Source organism: Furipterus horrens, unplaced genomic scaffold, assembly GCF_987537825.1.
Source record: "Furipterus horrens unplaced genomic scaffold, mFurHor1.1.pri manual_scaffold_2, whole genome shotgun sequence".
Classification (NCBI taxonomy): Eukaryota; Metazoa; Chordata; class Mammalia; order Chiroptera; family Furipteridae; genus Furipterus; species Furipterus horrens.
The window spans coordinates 216,010,578-216,024,269 of NW_028327172.1; the positions used below are offsets into that span (position 1 = coordinate 216,010,578).

A 13,692-nucleotide genomic window follows, 5' to 3' on the forward strand; every position below is an offset into this window, starting at 1 on the left:
GGGGTGTGTTTTGCTTGCCTTGAAAATATGCACTGCTAGGGGCTGAGGGTAGCGCGCCCGGAGCCGCCCGCCCGGAGGCCGGAACCCACGCCGTTAGGAACACAGCAGGGCCCAGGGAGACATTAAGATCGTCCATCAGGAAGCGAACCTGGTGGACAGAGGAAGGGGAACTCACACAGGGCATCGCTGGCCCAGTGTCCCAAACGAAACCAAACCTGCCTGAGTGGAAAGGCTAAGACTGATGAGCAAGTTCAAAGTAGAGGCACAGCACCCGACTCGGTCACCGAACACAGAGCGACAGGGGGTGCACACACACTTTCAGAGGGAATGCCGGACGTCCCCGTCTGCGGAAGGAGAAGGCCCTCAGAAATGGGTCGGGAAGGTTTTCTTACAGTGCTATTTGATTCCCATGTCATAAGTTTATAGACACACTTAACACATGAATTGTACCATTCAATTCATAGATCTGGGAAGCTTGACAATATCCAAATTTCTGTTCATAGTCTTTTTGGACTAAATTTGGCAATCTCATGTTAGGGACTCATCCTTCTCCAAATGACAGCTAAACCCAGTGGCTTTATCCACATTTTTATACTGTCACTATAATGGGTAAAGGAAAGAAGGAGAGATAGTTTTAATTAACAAGGAAGCAAATTTAATTTCTGAACTATACTTGCTTCCCCAACCAATCTTCTAAATCATATAGAAAATATAATTAGCTAAACACAGTTACTTATAATTATATTTTAATTTCTCTAATTAAAAAGGTTACTAACAAAATTCCCTCCCTTTCCTTACCAAGAAAATTGCAATCCTAAGACAAAGTGCTTGCACTCCCCCCTTAATTAAATCTCTGTATCAAAAGGTTTAAAAAGTCGAGAGAGCTTAGATAAGTTTAAGATTAAAAAGCAGAGATATCTGCCTTGCCTTTTCAAGAATGACTCTCAGCAAAAAGTTCTCTAAATCTCAAACTTCCTTCCCACACACACAAAATAAGGCTTATAATCCAGGAGAGGAACTAAGTAGTACCTAATTATTAACTTGTCAGAGACAATATATATTTTATACCAGCTTGCCTCCGAAGAAAACAAATTCTGAAATTAGAAGACTGAGTTCAGGTTGTAGCTTAACCGTCTACTGTGAGACCAGGCAACTAACCTACCTCGTCTCTCTTAGCTTCAGTTCCCTCGTCTTTACAGCAGGAGCATTCTTTAGCCCGTCTGTAAGGCTGGGGAAGAACACCACACTTAGGGACACACTACACTGGCACGGGTGTAGAAAATAGGCCACCGCCCTGGCTGGTGCGGCGCAGCTGGTTGGAGTGTCACCCCGCAAACCAAAAGGTCACGGGTTCGATTCCCAGTCGGCACAGGCCTGGGTCCCAGGACGGCCCCTGGGTGGGGCGCCCAGCAGAGGCAACCGGCCGCTGTTTCTCTCTCACGCTGACACCCCCTCTCTCCCCCTCCCTCCCGTCCCCTCTAACTCAGTGAGCACGTCCTGCCCAAGGGCGAGGAACCAAACAGAAAGGAGACAGGCCCCTTCCACGTTCAAAGTGAGGGAACCCAGCGCCCCCACGGGAGGGAGCCCGCACTGCCAGTCCAGATTTGAGGGCGCTCCCTGTGATCCAACCGCTGCGCCTCCAGGCACCCCAGCAGCGCACCCCTGCGGGCCCGCGCAGGAAACCCGCAGAGAACAATGTGCCCGCTCTGCCGACCGCACTCTGACCAGAAGGACACGAGTGTCCGCGGACGCGCGACCACGCACAGAACGCCCTGCAAAGGCTCAACGGAGACAGGCCCGGCCATCACAGGGCAGGGCCAGCGACGGGCGGGACCTTCCGCTCTAGGGCCTTCGGACTGGTGCCCCGTTGCTTAATTACATTCAAAGTGCACGACTAAGTAAATATTCTGACCCAGCTATAAAGGCCGTAAGGCGGCTAATAACACCTAACCCACAGGACCACTGTGCTAAGCCCACGGGAAGGAAAACTGCCGGAAGGTGGGTGTCAGGGGAGGGGTCCCGGCTGCAGGGGACGCCCTCGAGCCTGGAAGGACGGCTAGACTTGAGGAGGCGGGGGCAGGGTGATGGCATTTCCAACGGAGAGCCCCACAGGCTCATGGGGAAGTGCCAGATTCTAAGTCGGCTCCCAGGCCGGGCCCAGAGGGGCTTGAGGAAGGAGCCGGCATGTGAGGTTAACAACAATAAGACAAGGAAACCCAAACGAGGAGACTGATCATGAAGGCCTTGAAGGCCAAGCCAAGGAACCTGCACTACATCTTAACAATGGAAAACCACTGAGTCTGAACAGACGTGGAATGCTAAAAGCAGGATTTCAGCTGGAGAGAGAAACAGACTGAGAGGAAAAGGAGAGGTGAGGAGGCTACTCCCTGACAACCCGCAGCTGCGAGGGTGTGAACAATGAGGGGACGGGGACACAATTCAGTCCATAACTAGGACCTTTTGACCATGTTGAAACAACACCTGAATGAGTAGGAAAAAATGTACCCTGTATGTAAACAAATCAATACTTTTCACATGTATGATACAGGCCAATATTAAATTTCTGTGATAGCAAGAGGCAGAAGCACAGATAAATAAGTCAGTTATCAAAGAGTTTATTTCAGACCACACATTTCGCCTTTCCTTCGACCACGCTGCAGCGGAAAGGGCCCCGACCTCACTCCTGGCTTTGCCATGGAGAGAGCTAGAGCGCCTCTGTGCGTCCCCGGTCGTCTGTCAAACCCGTGGCTGAGCAGCAGACTTCTGGAGACCTTCCCGTGTGCAAGTCCCACAGGCAATACCTTAGCGCCAGCAACGGTGGCAAAAACACACTTCGCTGACTGCAGGGGCAGCTAGACTCACACTCCGGGAAATGCGCAGAAGGTGAGGTGTGCAGGCGCCCGGGTCAACCACAGACAGGGTGACGAAGAGCCGGCAGTGCGTGAAACCGATGTGCGTGACGGGCGAAAACGTCACGACACCAGGCAACCCCGCTGACCCTGTCCTGGTTTAAATCTCCGGGGTCAATGGACCAGCCGTTGACACCCTAACATCAATGTGGAAAACTTCTCCCAGGGGACAGACACCATCTAGATAATTCACAACTTACCTAGTTTGCAATTTATTACTTTTACCAACAACAGGGGGATGAGAGACAGAGTCTGCAGCCAGACAACGGCCAGAGCACCCATAAGACAGAGCTGTGGCCCCCAGCCTGCAGCCAGCCGCCCGCCCCGAGTCAGACGTGAGGGAGAAGCCAGCCTGCTGCCCCCAGCGACACCCAGGCAGCTGAACAATCACTTCTGTGACAGTCGGCCAGGACTGGGTCAGTAGCCGACAGCCGCCCTGACTCTGCCCCACTTCCAACTTAGTACCAACCTAAGAAGGCCAACCCTGCTCCCCTGGCCAGGCGCCTGGGACGCCCCCTTCCAGGAGCGCCATCAGGGGGCCCCTGGGCCCCTGTCCTCCACGAGGAAGCTCTGCCACTCCTCCGCCCGCCTTGGGGTCTCCACCAAACCTTAAACTCTGAATAAACAGCTTTTGCCCTTCTCATGTGGCCGGTCTGTCTAGTCCCACAGAGAAAAAGTCTGAAACCAGGCGCATCCCTCCAGGTGGCCAGTCCATAATTTAGAAGCTCCACGAGGCAGATTCCAAGCCTGGAGAGACCACCCCTCCCTGCCCGCACCCCCCACGCCCTCTTCCCACAAAACCCACTGACTTGAGTTCTTCGCCACTCCCCCACCGTGCAGGGAAGGGACCAAGTGTTCAGGAAAGATCAAGGACTTTGAAGTCAAATTCCTAGTTTAAGTATTTCATTTCCCCCCTATAATTTTGTGACCTGGAACAACTTTTAAAAAATCATCTCTAAGATCCTACCTTCGTCTTTAATAAAAACACTTCCCTGTAAGATGGTATTAAGAGGGCCTCTCTATGTATGTATAGTAGCTGACAAATACTGGGCACGCGACAGCCGTGAACACCTCCTCAGGCCCCGCCTGGCCCCAGGGGAAAATACGGGGCAGGCAGTAAAAGGGCGAGGACCCGGCCTGGTCACCTTTCATTCAGAGGTGACCTGGTGCCCAGACTGACACCCTGAGACCTCTTTCCCTTTTCTAACCTCAGGACGGGCCACGCCCAGGGCATCTACAGACTCTGGGGCCAACCCCAGGGGGTTCTGAGGCCCTTCTGACCGTCCCTGGGGGTGACTTTTTCATGCTAGCCCCCCACTTGTGTTTTACTGGCTGGGCGGCCACAGGGCCTCATTCTTCTGTCCTCTTGAGTCAAAAACACAGCTTCCATCTGCAACATTGTTAAAAGTGTATTCTCTCACTCTTCACACCCTCTTCCCAAAGGAACATTGTTAGAAGCAGAAAAGATAAGATATGCTTAAGAGTCAAATGGAACTTTTGTTAAAAACAGAAAAAGGTTGTTCTGGGACCATCTGGGCCAGGGGTGAGAACGCGCAGGAGGGAGGGCGGTGGGGAGCACGCCTCCAGCCCACAGGCCCCGGGAGAGGGACAGGGGCGGGCTGCCCACCAGCACACTGCTGGCCCAGACCCCCACCTGCAGTCCAGGGCCCCCGCCTGCACAGAGGGCTCGTTCTTCCTCTTCCACCCCCGAGGAACAAGGCCAGCCATCTCGGTCTTTTTTTCTAGCAAAATGACTCAATTCCACATCTACCTTCCAAGCAGCGAGGCTGGCCTGAAGAGCCGCCCCATTCGGACCACCAGAGGCCCTGCCCAGGGCCTGGCCCAAGCCCAAGAGTTAGGGTCGGGCTTAAAGGGGTAAAGAAAGCTCATGCCGCCACCCTGACAAACGGCAGTGAGCTCCGGGCAGACGAGGCCCCCACGAGGGAGGCAGTCATGAGTGTTCGATGGGCTGTCACCAGAGCGCGCTCCGAGCCAGACTGCCCAGGCCCTGCCCCGACCCCAACACTCCCTGCCCGTGTGACATTGGACAAGGCCCCCAAACTCTGCCTCCGCTTCCTCACCTACGACGGTCACAGCAGGAGGGCTGCTCTACAACGTACATGAGTTGGCACAGAGGGGCATTTCACAGAAATGTTTTGAATGAGCGAATTGATTTTAGAGATTATTAAAGGTAGATGTACACACACTGTATTTATAACGCACAGAAGTTGTTGGAATACGTGCTGAACTGTGACAGTGGTTACCCCCAGAAAAGGAGGGATGCAAACTTCCACTTTCTGACCCGTTTTATGTTCAAAATTCTGCAGGAAAATGATTTCTAACCCAGAACTCTATACTCAGCCAAAGTAGCTACTAAAAGTGAGAGTAAGATATTCCAACATTATACATGATCTCGAAAAAAATGATTTCTTAGGAAGTCCTGGTGACCCCTGGAAAAGGAGGTTCTTACCCAGGGAGGGGTGAAGGGCATTCTCGGGGCGACAGGGCAGCTTGGAGAGGACAGGTGTGAGTGAGCAGGCCCAGAAAGCACCTGGTCAGGAGAGAAGCGGGCAGGAGAGGTTCCCAAAGAATGAGCCTAAGGAAAGGCCAACATGGATGATTCCCGGATGCATGTGAACATATGGAGAAGAAATTTAATGTTTTTTTGGGGGGGTGGGGGGTGAATAAATGACAGATACAAGGAAAACAAAGCAGGAGAAAGGAAAAAGTATTAAAAAAGGAAATCAATCAAAATAGTTTCATATCATAATAAGTGCTGCTGACTAACCAAAACCTAACTGTACTCTGCCGAGAGGCAGGGGAGCTGGGGGTGGGGGGAGGGCGGGCTAAGGCCCTGGCCATCCTCTTCCACAGCGGGTGCCTCCCAAGCCCGAGACCTGGGAGAAATGGCTACCTCCCCGGAAAGGGCCGGCTCCGGAGTCGGGGTGGAGAGGGGAGGGGAAGGTGGTTGCCATTTTTCACTTCTAAGCTCTGTAGAACTTCTGACTCTTAAAACAATGCACCTGTATAACTTTGTTAAAATGTGTATTTAACTCTTAAACAAAATCCTGATCCCTGACTGACAAGACGATCCTATTAGGGGGTGTGTTCTTCAACTTCCTGGAGCCCAAACTCGGAAGGTGCAGGGGGGGTGGGGGGTGGCAGGGCTCCACGTGCTCTCCCGGCAAACACACGTGGGCACAGAGGCACAAGCCTTTGCACAGGAGTTCAGATGGCTGGTGAATTCCCGGAGGCCAGGTTAAAAGCCTTAGGGTTGTAGGTTTGGGTTTCTTACAAGAAGTTCATTTCAAATCAGAGCTTAAAACATCTGCACGGCCCCATGAGGTCACGCTTTGTCTTCGAGGCTGGCTGAGCATCACCAGCTGACTCCTCGCCCCTCACTGTGGACGGAGGGGAGACTTCGTTTATCGGGCTTTGCCTCGGCCTTGAAACGGTCCCTCTCGCACTCAGGAACGAGTCCCGCGGGCTGGCCCAGCTGTTCCCGCCCTCGGAGGAATCATGTGCTCTTTACCCCGGGAAGCGCCCTTCACGCACACCTGGGAGAGGCGAGCTCCCGAACTCCCCACACGGTGTTTGTCCTAATAACGACGCGAACGACCTCTCGGCCACGCTCCTCTCGTCGGAGCAGACGACGTGAATGCTCCAAACCACAAAGCTGAGCTCTGCTTCTGACCGACCAGTCTCGCTGCTGGAACTGCCACCATCAGCTCCAGAGTGTGTCAGAGGAACAGTTTTGCCATTTAATAGGGATCTTAAGGGTGCTGCCAAATTGCCAGAAAGGTGGGTGCCCTGGTGTATTTGTGACCTGAGGGAAACCATAACAGCCCCACTGGATGTTGTCACTGGGGACTGTGAAAGGCAGGAAAATGGCCCCCTGGGTGTCCACGTCCTGATGCCTGGACCCTGTGACTACGTCACATCATATAGCAAGAAGGCCTTATGCAGGGGGACCATCCTGGGCTGTGTAGGTGGGCCCGGTCTAGTCACAAGGGCTGCTAAGAGCGGGAGCTTTCTCCAAGCAGAAGGTGTGGCGGATGGGGAAGGCAGAGAGCAGGCAGGAGCAGGGTCAAGGGTCCTCGCTTGGCCTGGGGCTGGGGGCTTACGTGCAAGGACCACAGAGAGGCTGTGGGAGCTGCGGGGCCCCCGCTGACAGCCAGTGAGGGGACAGGCCTCTACAACTGCCAGGACCACGTTCGGCTCCGGTGGTCGGCCCTGCCAGCACCTTGTCCCGTGCCCAGTGAGCCCCAAGTCAGGCTTCTACCTACGGAGCTGTGAGATGATAGGCCTGTGATGTTCTGAGTCACTAGTTTGTGGCAGTTTGTCACAGTAGCAACAGGAAATACATACAGTGATATATGCATGAAAATACCCCACGGAGTACCCGTCCCAGTGTCAACATTCGCCAAGAGGCAACCGGCGTCCTCGGTCAGAAGGCAGGGTGGCCATGTTCCACCAAAAAAAGCAGAACAGAGTCGTCCTGATACACGCAGGCCTGGGGAATTCCAAATCACCCGGAGCACCTACATACAAAATTCAGGTTCCAGGTAATTCACTGCCCCTCTTTAGCTTACCCCCGGCCGACGCCCACGCCGCCTGGGAGACCCTACGCAGCATGAAGAAGGCTGGACTGGTGCGCCTGCCCGGCCCCGAGCGCCCCTGCGGGCCTGTGGCGGCACTCATGACACCGCACTGAAGTCACACCTGGGTCGGCCTCTCCCACCAGACGGTGAGCCCCAGCTCCTCACCTGAGTCCCCCCTCTGTGTCCAGGGCACGGACCACAGCACCGGTATGTGGGCACGTCACAGATGACCTATGGAAAGGCCTGTCTACAACATGGACATCCTTTGAGGGCCAATGCCTGTGCCCTCAGCCTCTGTGTCCCTCCCACAGCTGAGCCGGCGCAGAGGCCCGTGGCAGCTGGTGGCGAAGAAGAGAAAGCAAGCAGATGCCTGGTGGATGGGAGACAACCCCGCATCACAGGGCCCAGCGAGGAGCAGAGCGGAGGCCCGAGGAGGCCTCGGTGCTAAAGTCAAGGTCACAGGGATGCTGGCTGCCTGCTGGGAATTTCAAATGGGACCAGGGCTGCTTCGCTGACCCTGACCTCAGACTGCCTACTGCCTTTCCCAAGCTCAGAAGAGGTCACTTAGGAACTGAAATGTCAGGCAAATAGACTTCATTAAAGGAATGTTCACAGGCCTATACATAACTGAAGGGACAGGTAAAGGCTACACTGTGCATATTCAACTGTCTTGTTTACAAAAGGTGAACAGGAACTGAAAGCTGAATTTTATGTTCCCCCAAAATACTAAAATATCAAACAATTAAAAAGAGAAAACAATCATAAATGAAGTTGCCTAACACACCTCAAATTAAAGATCTGTATATTAAATATCTGGAGTTTTAAAGAAAAACCCAGATTCATTAAATTGTTAATGAAGCATTTAACTCCTTGGCAACAAGTGTTTTAGAACTTACAAAATTCCGCTATATTTATGATTTCGCTTTACCCTCAGGACAATCTCTTGAGCGAGATAGAACAGATGTTATTAACAATTCTACTTTACAGATGAGCGAACTGAAGTTCAGAGCAGAACTTGGACTTAACAAAAGCCTTACTAGGGCCCAGTCTCCCAACCTCTAATCCAAGTCTCCTGTCCAAAAGAACTAACGTAAGTTAGCTTTACTATACCATGTATATTTACATCCTATCAACACCCCAAAAGATTTTGAGATAGGCTGAATAACAGACACACATATAATAAGGACTTTAAAGTGGAAAAGAGAGAAGAAAAAACCATTTGGTAGGTGATGTGGGCCAGGTGAGGGAGGGTGATTAACACGAAGACTTTGACTTACAGTTTAAGAAAAAGTTATCTTTGAACTTCTAATTCTCAGGCAAATAATACTTAAAGGGAAAGGGGGATTTATAGAATACCATATTCTTTAAAAAAATAAAAGAAAGAAAGAAGAAAAGACACCATCAGTTCTTTACAGCGGGTGAATCCAGCTCTCTGTCTGGCACTTGGGGAAGAGAAGGGTGTGCTCTCTCCCTTCAGTAAAGAACAAGAGGACAGCTCGGAATGTAGGGTTCACCTCGCCCTGCCCTATCTGCGGGCACCCCCTTCCATGAAAGACCCCTTGTCGTTTAATCCACACAAAAACCAGGCCTGCTACCCATCAGATATACTCTCGGCGCACAACAAGTATTACCTCATTAAGCTTCAGTGAAAACATTATAGTAATAGAATCTAAGGAAACCACAAAGAACATCCGGCTGTTCCTAAAGACCCCTCCTAAAATAGATCCCTAACAAAAACCCTATGGAGTTAAGGAGAACTGTAACTCGGTGGCATCACCACCTGACCAAACAGCCATCCTCTATCTGTCATCCCTGTCATCACCCAAACAAGAAGGGCAGAGACACAGACGTGGTCTAAGAAAAGTCTCATCTTACTAAACAGATACATTGGAAGGGAGACTAATATCTTAAGGATTAATGACCACGTTCCTTACGGTTGGATCTCTCTTATAAGTCATTTAACACATGATGCATTTTTTGCAAGTAATTATTTTAAACTATGTTTTAAACCATTACACAAAACGGCGTGCCCCTAACTCAAGGCGCTCCCTGAATTCCATGTATTGCAGACTCCCCATGTTAAAGCCCCCGTTAGAGACCGGGACATACAGAAGCCACAGAAGGCAGACTTCATAAGACACGGCACGGAAGAGTTCTGCACCGCACAACTTCATTAAGGAAGTCTCCCAACCTGTTAGCCACAGTACAGATGCTGCCAGCGAATCATAACTTTGAAGGGTATGCAAGACAAAGAAAAGTGTTGCATAAAGTTCCACCCCAACTGCAGACTCGGGTCCCTCACTCGGAGAGAAGGCACAGACCCTTTGAGAAGAAGGAAAGCAACGTCCACCTTGGATGGACGTTTTCAAAGATCTCCACTATTCGGACCACTGCCACTAAGAGAACTTGCCTCTGCTGTATTCAGTGGGGAAAATTAAAGGTTTAGGGCTGAGAGATTCTTACCTAGTTTAAGACCTTTGACAGTGAGGAACTGAAAGCCAGGAGCAGTGGCTTTGCCGGAACAGAGCAACTTAACTAAAGAGCTACAATTAGACCCAATAAATTCCAATCAAGTACACTGTCCAACAAACACTAGGAAGTAATGGCAAATATTAATCTAAAAGCCCTTTGGAGAGTTGAGGAACTACAGATTCCAAATCACACAAACTATTAGGTTGGCCAAAACGTTGATGGCTCTAGTAGCGTTCAGTTGTCTTTTAACTTCATTCAAAACAATTTTGTTAGATGGTATTGTAACAGCTGTCATATCAGCATGCATGTTTTTAAAAAATCAAAATTGGTGAGTTTTTGCGCAACCATTTTAATATTGAAGATGGAAGAAAATATGTAACATTTCCAGCATATCATGCTTTATTATTTCAAGGAGAGGCAGATTTAACGGTGGGGGCACCGGGCGCACACCCTGGGCCCCGACTTCTAAAGGGCCCCGCAAAACCCCAACTTGACACTTTTTTTCTAATGACACCAAGTTTGGTTTCATACATGCAGTTTTAATTACATTCAAGTTTACAGGCGGCGGTGAAGGCTGATAGTGTGTTTGTATTCGCTTATTTCCATTATTTCATGACAACGCTGCACACTAGACACGCGCTACGCTGCCCGGGCCCCGCCCGTCGGAGCGACAGCACCGCATTTGCTACTTTAAATTATATATTATATTCAAATTTGATTGGAAATTACACATTAATAGAACATAATATTTTTTATTTATTTAAAAATATGGTTAACGTGTATTTTTATTTTCCCTGTCTCTTTTTTTTTTAAGGGACCAATATTTTCTTCTGCTCCCGGGGCCTCAACTGACCTTAATCCACCCCTGATTTCAGAAAAGGTAAAAATGCAACTGAAATATTTAAAAAAGGCCTGTGCCGTGTGCGGGGAAGGTGCTGTGACTGATGGAACGTGTCAGAGGTGGCTTGCGGAGTCTCGGGCTGGAGACTGCTCGCTGGACGCCGCTCCACAGCTGGGTGGACCAGCTGAAGCTGACAGCGATAAACCGAGACATTGATTGAGAGCAGTCAACGTTCCACCACGCGGGAGACAGCTGGCATTCTCAAAATGTCCAAATCAATAAAGTTACTGGTGAAAATGAAAAACGTGTCTTTTATTTTATGGAAAAACGACTCGGACTTTCGGGCCCGCCCCGTACTTGAATGCGCGGTACGGAAAAAGGACTCGTCATTTCGCTCTGCCCGCCTCCGTCAGAGCACCTACGAGGCTGCAGGAGGGCTCAGCACCTGTCCCCGAAGGCCACAGCTCCCCGCGCGGGGAAGGCTCCAGACAGAAGGTGTCCCCCACGGAGAAGCGGCTGGAGGGGCGGGGGCGGGCGGTGGACGGTGGTTGGGAGAAGCGCACAGCCGGGACCCCGGAAGGGCCTGCAGGCTCAGACTGGCCTTCGCAGCAGCTCCAGCTGCGGCCGGGGCGTTCCCACCCCGGGGCCCCGTTATTCACACAGCATCCCTCTCACAAAGAATTCCAGTTCGGACGCAGAGCTCCTGGCCCGGACTTCCGGCTCCGCGAAGGGAGCTCCTGTCTTGGACTTGGCACCCCCGGGGACGCGAACCGTCCCGGGCCAGAGGAGGCGTGTTTCAGGTCTGGCGACGGGGTGGAGGCGCGACTCCGCCGGATTCCAGCGGCTGAGCTCAGGGCCTGCAGGGCCGGCCGCCCGACCCCAGGCTGCAGGCCGAGCCGCTCGGAAGCCTGACCCCCCCACCGGCAGCCCGGCCTCCCTCCGTGGGCGTGGGTCCTCCTCCTTCGGACGCGCGTCCAGCCCGCCAAATTCTGGGAGGTTTCCTCCCTCCGGGGCCGCGCCGCGGTGGAACCTGGCTCGCCCGCTGGCCTCCCATCCCAACGGCAGACGCCCGGAAGCGCGGTCCGGCCTCGCGGCGGGGGCTGCGGCGGACCCACGCCTGGAGCGCGCCCCGCCGCCCGGGCGCGCGGAGAGGCCGGTCCCGGGAGGTGCGGCCCGCCGGGCGCCGCTCACTTGGCAAACGAGACAGAAACTACCAGGGCGGGAGGGCGGTCTTGCCCCGGCCGACGGCGCCCCCGACGGCCCGGGGACCCCGGGGGACCCCCGGCAGGACCCTCGGCACAGGGAGCGCGCCCGCCGCGCGCGCGCGCGCGCACACGGGTGGGCGGGGGAGGGCCGGTTCACACTCCCGCGGGTCACGTGGGAGGGGCCGGGCAGCGCCCCCGGCTCAGGACGGCTGGGGCGCCGCGCGCGGGTCCACGCAAAGCCACCCTCGGGGACACACACTCGGCGAACCGGTGAGGGGGACAGGAAAGAGCCCCCCTCAGAGTGGCCAGAGCCCCCGCGATCGAGGGGCCACGCGGTCACCCTCCATGAGACCCAGCGAGCCGGTCACGGCCTGGCGGGTGGGGGCCGGGGAGGAGGGGGCAGCCTCCCGACCTCAGGATGTCCGGGTTCCCCGCGAGGGCCCGCGCTGAGCCGCCCCCGGTGACACACGGGCAGCGCGGAACCGGCCACACCTTGGGGGGGGCTCGGGGGCTGAGACTGTGCACCGACTGTCAGGGCGCCCGGGACCCCTGCGCGCCGGTCCTCGCGGGGTCGCAGCCCCCTCGGTGCCCCCCGGGCCCAAACAATACGGGCGCCTGGGCTCGCGACGGCCCGGCCGGTCCCCGTCCCTGGGCCGGCCCCGCTGACCCGCAGGGCGGCGGCCGCCACCTCGAGCAGCGACCCCGCGGCGCCCCGCTCAGATCTGCCACACCAGGCCCGGGGCCCCCGCCCCGCCCGGGTTCCCTGCCGCCTGGGCCCCCGTCGCGTCCCGGGACCTCCGCCCGGCTCCGTGAGCCCTGCCCCACAAGGGACCTGGGCCCCCCGCCCTCCCGGCCCGGGACCCCTGCCCGGCCGAGACCCCCTTCCGGCCCCGGTACCCTCGCTCGGTCCCTGGACCCCTGCCCGGCCGAGCGCCTCGCCCGCTCCCGCCCGCTCCGTGACCCGTGCCTTCCCAGGAGCCGCCGCCCGCCCGGGAATCCCCGCCCGGTCCCCGGACCCCTGCTCCGGCCGCGCGGCCGCCCGCCGCCTCACCTCAGGCCACCGTCTCGGCAGCGCCCGCTCCTGCCGCCGGCGCCCGGCCCGAGTGGAGCGGAACCGAGCAGCCAGCAGAGCCGCTGCCGCCGCAACAAAGGACCCCCGGGGCGGGGTCGCCTCCACCGTCGCTTCTACCCGTCGCCGTCTAAGGCTCCTCGGACTCGGGCTCAGCTAAGCAGCAGCCGGCGGGACGCTACGGCCGGACTCGGGCGCCGCGCAGGCGCACTCGCCCCACCCGCGCCCTCCGCCCCGCCCCCTGCGGCGCTCGGCGCTCAGGGCCCGCCCCCCGACCAATGGGGAGAGAGGTGCGCGGCGTGGGCGGGGCCTAGGCAAACAAAGGGAGGTGGGGCGGGGCTGCGGGGGCGGGGCTGCGGGTCCCGCGGAGAGGCCGGACTGAGCAGCGGCCCTGGCCACCACCCCGTCCCGGGAGGCTGAGCCTAACGTCCAGTCGGAATCCGCTCGGGAGGCCATGCTCATCCCAAACCCAGAACTCAAGCTTGTAGGTTCGATCTGCCGTACATACAGGGAAACTGAGACCCAAGAGACGAGATCATCTGCCGCCCCGAGTCACAGAGTCCCATTCCCTTGTGCACCTTTTATTCGTTCAACA

General features: G+C 55.2%; 1 protein-coding gene across 3 annotated transcripts in view; it reads right to left on the reverse strand.

Moving 5' to 3' along the window:
- Window positions 1–13,295, reverse strand: part of AFAP1 (actin filament associated protein 1) — a 96,447-nt gene extending 83,152 nt beyond the window's left edge. For all 3 annotated transcript variants that reach the window (XM_090267119.1, XM_090267118.1, XM_090267116.1), the window contains exon 1: window positions 13,080–13,295. The gene's annotated coding sequence lies outside the window, so the exon portion shown is untranslated. The remainder of the gene's footprint in view (window positions 1–13,079) is intronic.
- Window positions 13,296–13,692: the final 397 nt, after the last annotated feature.